Raw genomic sequence first — 9,183 nt, forward strand, 5'->3', positions numbered from 1 at the left:
GGAAAAAAAAAATTCCTCATTTTTGGTAAAATGTCCTATTTTACAAGGAAATCATAGTTTTATAAAAGCAATGCTAACAATTTAGGGTAGATTTAGATCAGATGAAAGGAAGAAGTTCATTGCTGTGAGAGTGGTGAAGCACTGGAGCGGGTTGCCCAGAGAAAGTGTGGATTCCCCCCACCCTGGAACAGTTCAGGGTCATGGGGGACGGGACCTTAAGCAACCTGGTCTAGTGAAAGGTATCCTTATCCACAGCAGAGGGATTGGAACTCGCTGCTGTTTAAGGTCCCTTCCAATCCCAACCATTCTGTGAATTTCCTAGGTGCATACACTCTCCTAATAGTAAAACAAACTCTTACATTATAGTAGAGTCAGAGTCTGCTACTTGTTTAATATTTCATTTTAGCCTTCCCATAACTAGATAGAAAAGTCATAAGAGAAATACAGCTTTCATTAAACAAACTGCAAAATAGTCACCCCTGAGAACCCACTGGGGTCTATCTGTAGTCAAACAGCTCTCCACATTACTAATGTGTAGCTCTGGCTTTCTTACTTTTCTTAAAAGGAAACTGCTCACTACTAAAATATAGCTTTTAATTTGTGGAGGGTAAAAATTTAGTACTTAATAAGCATACTTACCAAAGACTTTTAAAAAATTAATAGAAACCAAATAAATCTTGGCTATTAAAAGAAAATATTCTGACACACAGGTTGAGTTATACCAGCGAGCAGGAGCGCACCGTAAGATTCCAGATGTGCTATTTTCCTGTACACTGACAGCTATCAAACCCACCCCTGCAATAAAAAAGTCCTGAAATGGCTTTTTAATCAAGTCTAGATTTCCATTAGCCCACGAGGACTAATGTCTGTGTGTTGTGGTTTTTATTCCTTACAACACATGCCATTGCTCTTAGTATGTGGGGAATGCATATGAAGGCGAAACCTTTCTTCAGTAACCTTCCGAAATAGCTTTTTTTCCATATCTAAACTGAAGCCAAATAAATGTTGCTAACAGCTGTATTTTCACAGGGTATTTAAAGGAGGGGTTAGACTCAGGATTGTTCAATTAACATTTCCCAGGCACCACGTAAGAGCAGCGTGGTCGATGGATGAACGACATTTAAAAAAGGCTCTGAAGTACAGGGGGAAAAAAGGGTCAGGGAAATTCAAATAAAATTACAAGTTTTAATACAAATAAAATAAAACCCAATCTTTCCCTTCAAAATTATTCAGAGGCTGGCTTTGCCTTGGTTCATGGGACCTAGACAGGTTGGACAGATGGGCAGAGTCCAAGGGCATGAGATTTAAGTACAGGGTTCTACATATTGGCCACAACAGCCCCATGCAGTGCCACAGGCTGGGGTCAGAGTGGCTGGAGAGCAGCCAGGCAGAGAGGGACCTGGGGGGTACTGGTTGATAGCTTGCTGAACATGAGCCTGCAGTGTGCCTAGGTGGTCAAGAGGGCCAATGTCATCCTGGCCTGTATCAGGAATAGTGTGGCCAGCAGGAGCAGGGAAGTCATTGTGCCCCTGTACTCTGCATTGGTTAGGCCACACCTTGAGTCCTGTGTCCAGGAGAGGCTGAGGGAGCTGGGGTTGCATAGCCTGGAGAAGAGGAGGCTCAGGGGAGACCTTCTTGCTCTCTACAACTACCTGAAGGGAGGTTGTAGCCAGGTGGGGGTTGGTCTCTTCTCCCAGGCAACCAGCATCAGAACAAGAGGACACAGTCTCAAGCTGTGCCAGGGGAGGTTTAGGCTGGATGTTAGGAAGAAGATCTTCCCAGAAAGAGAGATTGGCCATTGGAATGTGCTGCCCAGGGAGGTGGTGGAGTGACCGTCACTGGAAGTGTTTAGGAAGAGACTGGATGGGGTGCTCGGTGCCGTGGTTTAGTTGATCAGATGGTGTTGGGTGATAGGTTGGACTTTAAGATCTCAAAGGTCTCTTCCAACCTGGTTAATTCTATTCTATTCTATTCTATTCTATTCTATTCTATTCTATTCTATTCTATTCTATTCTATTCTATTCTATTCTATCCATGTCTTCCTGGAAACTGTTAGATAGTTATCAATTTCTTCTTACGTATTTACTGTAAACATTGGTACAAGATGTTCTGATTGTTTCCAGGAAAATCCTATTAGTTACAGTTGTACAGAGTCAATTTCACATAAAAATCATACAGCACAGCTACAGGGAAAGAAGAAACCTCTAGGCATCTAGTGTAATGAACAAACCACTGTGCTTTATACACATTGCAAAACTTCAGCAGCACAATTGGTACCAGTAAAAGTATTGTCCATTAAAGATATTGGAAGAAGCTGTCTAAGAAAAGACAATCAACTAGAGTTAAAAGGCTAAGAGAAAAAGTTCAATTATTAGTATTATTGAAGTTTTAAAAGCATGTAATTGACCTCAGTCACATAAATTAAATAATCATGCAGACCAATATTTGGACTCATTGAAAAGCTGACATATGCCCTTGCTTTCACTAGATGTTGAGAGTTTGGCATTTTTATACCTTTGCAGTGCAAAGATCATTCACAATTACTGCCAAAATAATAGCCCACTGTGTGAAAAAAAACCCTCTGAGTAGTGTGTTTATAAATCAATCTGCTTTCCACTTCCCCCACTGAAATGTAAACAGCTATCCCTCAAAAATGTTAAACCCAAATGTGTAAGAAAAAACCTTACTTAAAATTTCAGTACTGTATGACTCAGTAGCAAAGCTTAAACTGCCCTTCAGTGTTTCAAGGCAGGCTTTATCTTTGATGTGGCTGTGGACAGATGTGTCTGTCCAGCAATGTTAAAGAGCAAGGTTTCTATTTTTCCATGTTAAATGAGTCATTCTACGTTTTCATTTGCCTTTATGGCTGATGCCAGATTGAAGTAACACCACAGTTTCACCTCCCATTTCTCACCTGAGTCAGTGCTTTGTTTCCACTGCAAGGACCAGGAACCACAGCTAGCAGGCCCATGGATTAAACCAAATTCAAAGTTAAAATAGGGAGTTTTTTGTCCTGTTGACCTCATTAAGCTTTCCCAGCCTGTCATTTTCTTCCTCCAGCCATAGGCAATGAATATGCTGTGATAGTGTACTAACTGCCCTCCTTTGCCCATCATCTCAGCTGGGGAAACACTGCTGTGAGCAGGTAAATACAGAGTACAGGACTGGATGGGCAGAGCACTAGTAGCTCATCATCTTCCTTTGCCCAGCTGCTGCATGCCTGTACTATGAAATCTAAACAGAATTGCAGTTGAGATTAAGAAGGTGGTCTGCTCAAAAACCAAACCAGGCAAATCCTCATTTCATTAAAATTATCCTTGAAGTGTCACAGAGTTACAATGATTTATACTGGTTGAAAAGCCATCTGAAAAGGTCCTTCTTGCTTCTATTTCTACTTCCAGACCTGCTCATGGCAAAAGCCCCAAGTCCTGGTGGCATCAGAGGCACGATTCTCATACACCATCTCTGCTCTGAGAGATGAGTCTTTACAAAAAACCAAAAGACCCAAGAGCAGCAGCTCAGCTCTGTGGCCAGCAGTCCTGTCTGAGGTGGCAGAAACATTTGCCACCACTGATCTGAGCCTGCCAGGTGTTTGTGCTCAGGTCACCACTGTTCAGCACAAGCAAAAGCCCAGGACAAGTTACACTTCGGCTTTGTATGCAGGAGTGTTTGCACCTTGGGCAGAGCACCTGGAGCCCCATCATACCCCTGGGCATCTATGGAGGAGCCCTCTCCAAGCTCAGAGGAGGCAGGAATCAGTCCCTCACCTCTGTCACGGTCCCTCTTGCCACAATCCAGCCAAACTTCACATCAGAGCACACAACGGTGCTCCTATTCATAACGTGAGATGGGATTCCTTCAAGTTTTCATACAGGGCAATGTTATTGCTTTAGTTTTGGTCAGATTATTAAGTGATGGAATACCACTGAAATACTTCTGACATCCATGCTAATACCAAATGAGTTTGTGATGATTTACATTCATTAGAGAAAAGACTATCAAAAGGATGATTAATGGCACTGTCACAGAACTTTGGAACTGGTTGACAGCACAAGCTCAGAGGAAGTGAGTTTGGAGTATGCAGAGCAGAATGTGAGGTTTTACTTTGGTAAACAGCAGCCTATACAGACACTAAATCAAATAGCCACCTCATTAACATTTTTGTCATTTTGGGTAATTATAATTACTATTATTTCAGGAGTTTTCTAAGGTTTTTCTGATAGCAGTCATAAAAGGTCATCTGAAATCCTGACAGGAAAGTCCATTAGTCAATTTGTGCATAGCTCTTACAGAAACTGCCAGAAGCCCTTTCCATTTTTTAGCTCTTTTGTATTGTTCCTTTGCTTGCAAAAATAAACTGGTTGTGTCTTATTTGATCCTGGAGTTTAAATAAGCTGAAAGTAATCAAAGAAGAAGAACTGGACATAGACTAAAATTTGTTACATAATCTGAAGGAAAATTTTAGTCAATATAGTAAAAAAACAACCAACACCAAACCACAAAAGAAAGGTGACAACATCAAATTATTGAAGCACAGGGAAGGTGCAGTTCCCCTGGTAATCTTGTAGTACTTGGCAAGTATATATTAACAGTGAGAATGACTTACAACAGTTCTTAACTGGATATGGCTATTCCTTAAGCCCAGCATACAATATTGCTAGATTTTTTTTTCTTTACTGAAGATAAAGCTCCTTCCTCATCTTCACCAGAGTATGAATGACAAGAACCCTGCATAGTAGGTGCAAACTTTCTTATGGAGATGAACAACCAGCCTGACTCAACAACCTCAGCCAAAGTGCGCATGTAGAACTGCAAAAGCCTGCACCCTTCACAGACCTGCATTTGCCATGCCCTAGCCTGATATGAAGGCCAATGAAGTTGTTCACAGACTTCTTTACAGAGAGAGTTCTTCACAGAGAGAGCTGTTAGCCATTGGAATGTGCTGCCCAGGGAGGTGGTGGAGTCACCGTCCCTGAAGGTGTTCAAGAGGGGATTGGACGTGGCACTTGGAGCTATGGTTTAGTGGTCATGAGGTCTGTGGTGCCAGGTTGGACTTGATGATCTCTGAGGTCTCTTCCAACCTTATTGATTCTATGATTCTATGATTCTAGTCTATGAAGGCCATGGTTTTGACCTGTGCCTTCTGTGGTGGAAATGGCAGAAGCTGCCTGTGTAGCACGGTCAGAAATGCTATGTGTCCAGGAATTACAACTTCATTAGATATAGCAAGAGAGATTTACACATGAGAGCTAGCATGTAGAATGCAAACTTTCCCATGACCACAAAGTGAAGGCTGGAGAAGCTTTTACTCACATTTTTCACAAGACAGCATAAAAAGGGACCCTGGCCCAAGCTTTGCTGCATGGTTTGCTGGACAAGCTGTCCTGTCAAAGGAAGCATCTCCAGAAATGATGTTTCAGCCCACTTGAATCACCACCCAGAGGACACTCTCTCTCTTTCTATCTCTCTCTATATATATCTTTCTATCGCTCTCTCTCTCTCTTCACTGACAATATGAGAAGGAGATGATGAATGCAGTTCTCACTTATGTATCACAGGTAGGTCCTTTAAAAATAAGTGTTGCCCAAATTATCTTAAAACCCAAGGACTTAATAAAAACCCAGACTTGCTCCTGGGAGCATAACAGGACCATGCCAATCTCATGCTTCAGAGACCACCAAACCGGATGCTAACTGAGCAAATACAACAGACTGAATAGCCTATGCCACAAGATAAAGCAGGCATCACTGACATCATCACCAACAAGTACATGAAGAATGAAAAGATACATAATTAAACCTGAAAAAAAATAATTGAAAGACCACTGTATGGCATTTAGTCCCAAGAGTCAGCCATGATGACATTGCCCTTAGATCAATATGGAGTAAATAGGTTTAGGCTGCCACCTTTTCAGGCACCTCACAATCAAAATCTCTCTAGATGCTTTTGTTACCTTCAGCTAGTTGTCTTTTTATCAATGGAGTAATGTGAGCATGAATTCTTCATAGAAAGAGAGATTGGTCATTGGAATGTGCTGTCCAGGGAGGTGGTGGAGCCACCATCACCGGGAGGTGTTTAGGAAGAGACTGGATGGGGTGCTTGGTGCCATGGTTTAGTTGGACTCAATGATCTTATTGGTCTTTTCCAACCTGGTTAATTCTATTCTGTTCTATTCTATGAGGCTCTGCTCTTTCAGCCTACAAAGTACCTCTCCTTAGGTATGTGGCTCTTCTGAAATCTCAGCTTCTTTTCTTACATATTTACATTTTTAATCTGAACTAAGTAGTATGTTGAATGGCAAAGAAAAGAAAATAAAAGCGCAAACGCCAAAAATGCCCCCCCAAAAACCACACTACAAAGTAGTTCAAAACCTCATGCTTTTCCATACTGACACTCATCAGGGCAGACCAAGATCAGCTTCTGTCCAACAAAGGAGGATTGTGAAGCTTCCAGAGGAGAGCTGCTACTTGGAAAGCATTTGCATTCGCAGAATACAGCATGTGAAGCAAATCAAGGAGTGCTGTTTGTGGCAGCCATTGTGATAGATGTACTTAATATACTCTGAAAACACTCTCTGCTACTTTGGTATTGAATTTAGTTTCTGACAGTTGCCTGATTTTTCTGCTCTTTGCACAAGAGTGGCTTTGCTGTTAGTGCCTCGTGCCTGGGAGAGGAAGGGTGTGTGCATGTGTGCACCTGCTTTTATGTTTTGCAGAGGGCTCCGAGATGGAGCCAACTGTGAAGGCACTGTACAAATTGACACACTATGGGTAAACCAGTGCAAAAGGGAAACAGGCTGCCTAGATACTAAATATTCAATTTAAACCACAAAGGTAGACAGCAAGCACTAATTCAAGAACAGGTGGCTTTTTGCTCATAATATTTTATGGCTTTCATTGCTTTACAGTGGAGTGAGCTAACCCACAGCTCCCCTCTTGACCTACCCAACATCCTCACATTTAGTGGAAAACATGTGTTTGGTATTTTGGCTTTTCCTGAGCACTCCCACAATACAGGCACTCCATAGCAGGCTAAAACACTTGTTGTTTTCACTTTGGAATGGGAGGCAAATAATGGAGCATCTATAAAGTACCAGGTATGCACTCTCTAACAAAAAACTTTATCTACTGGAGTCGTGCTTGTCATTGATGGCCTGCACAGGTAAAAACAAACTAAAAGGACCTCAGTTCAGAAACTCTGAAAAATCTCTTGGACAGATCTTTAAAACTGGACAACTGCAATGACATGGGGGCATCAGGAGCCATGCACTCAGTAAAAGTGATGATCTGCTCCTCTCCTGGTACCAAGCCTCAGGTAAACCCTTAAATGCAGACTTGAAAACTCCTGTGCCAGTTTGTACACAAATGTTTCAGCTGCCAAGTTCTTACATTTTGTCTCCCTCAGATGCTGCCTTCTATTGATATAATTAAAGTTGATACTGTCTCTTCTAGGAACTTCCCATGTCTTGCTACAAGACAAAGCCAAATAATGAGAAAAAATCCATTACAATGATAGGCATAGTTCTGCTGATGCTGAAGTGACTACAAAAAAGGAAAGGTAACAAAAACAAAACAAACCAAAAAGGTAGCAATTTTAGCAAAATCCTGACAAGCAAGTCACAGCACAGGGCAAGAGTCTTGAGAATGGAATGGAATGGAATGGAATGGAATGGAATGGAATGGAATGGAATGGAATAGAATAGAATAGAATAGAATAGAATAGAATAGAATAGAATAGAATAGAATAGAATAGAATTCACCAGGTTGGAAGAGACCTTCAAGATCATCGAGTCCAACCCATCATGCAACACCATCGAATCAACTAAACCATGGCACCAAGCACTCCATCCAGTCTCTTCCTAAACACCTCCAGTGATGGTGACTCCACCACCTCCCTGGGCAGCACATTCCAATGGGCAATCACTCTTTCTGTGAAGAAATTCTTCCTAACATCCAGCCTAAACCTCCCCTGCCACAGCTTGAGACTGTGTCCTCTTGTTCTGATGCTGGTTACCTGGGAGAAGAGACCAACCCCCACCTGGCTACAACCTCCCTTCAGGTAGTTGTAGAGAGCAAGAAGGTCACCCCTGAGCCTCCTCTTCTCCAGGCTAAGCAACCCCAGCTCCCTCAGCCTCTCCTCACAGGGCTGTGCTCCAAACCCCTCATCAACTTTGTTGTCCTTCTCTGGACACGTTCCAGCAAGTCAACCTCCTTCCTAAACTGAGGAGCCCAGAACTGGACACAGGACTCAAGCTGTGGCCTAACCAATGCAGTGTACAGGGGCAGAATGACCTCCCTGCTCCTGCTGGCCACACTCTTCCTGATGCAGGCCAGGATGCCATTGGCCTTCTTGGCCTCCTGGGCACACTGCTGGCTCATGTTCAGCCTACTATTGACCAGTACCCCCAGGATTCCTGTCTGCTTGGAAAGTGACCCGCTTCTCTCAGTTGTGAATTTCTCTTTTCATGCAGGGTGAAGATGTGTGTGGAGAGCAATCCCTTTGTAGGAATATCTGTTAGAGCAGCATTTTTTTAAAAAATCATGTTCCAAACAGCATTTTTTTGCTTGGTCCCTTTGGAGAGGTGAGCTTGCTGTCTGAAAAATGAGTAAATAAATCTGTCAATCCTAAGGCATATTAATATAAGACTAGGTAGAGAACTTGTAAAAACTATGTACTGCTCACCAGGGTAATTCTGACACTTCTGATATTGCATATGGATAAAGTTATGCCAATGCAAATTAGTACTGAATAGGAGCTACACTGGAGAGATTCACCCAAAGGGGCTACAGCTTCTGCATAGGACAAGCATGGTTAAAGAAAGAGATGCCTGCTATTAGATGAAACTGGTATTTTGTTTAAAGCATTTTATTTGACTTAGTGCATTCAGTTTAAAAACAATGTGTGACCTGAGAGAAGGGGGAAAACATCTGTCTTCTTGTGTTACATCAGCCCGTGGGGGTCTGCAATTCACTTTTTTTCTTTCCCAACCTTAAACATTCAAGACTAGTGGAAGGGCAAGTCAAGTAATACTGAAAAACCTCAAGCAAAATAAAAGCTGGAAAATGTATTTACATAAAACAGATCTGTGAAGCTGAAGTGAAATAGTTCAGATTAACTGGCTGGTTGATTAATGAAGCCAGAAGGAAAAAGTCCAGATGAAGTTTAACGTTAGGAGCGTGTTCA

This window comes from Dryobates pubescens, chromosome 2, assembly GCF_014839835.1.
Source record: "Dryobates pubescens isolate bDryPub1 chromosome 2, bDryPub1.pri, whole genome shotgun sequence".
Taxonomy (NCBI): Eukaryota; Metazoa; Chordata; class Aves; order Piciformes; family Picidae; genus Dryobates; species Dryobates pubescens.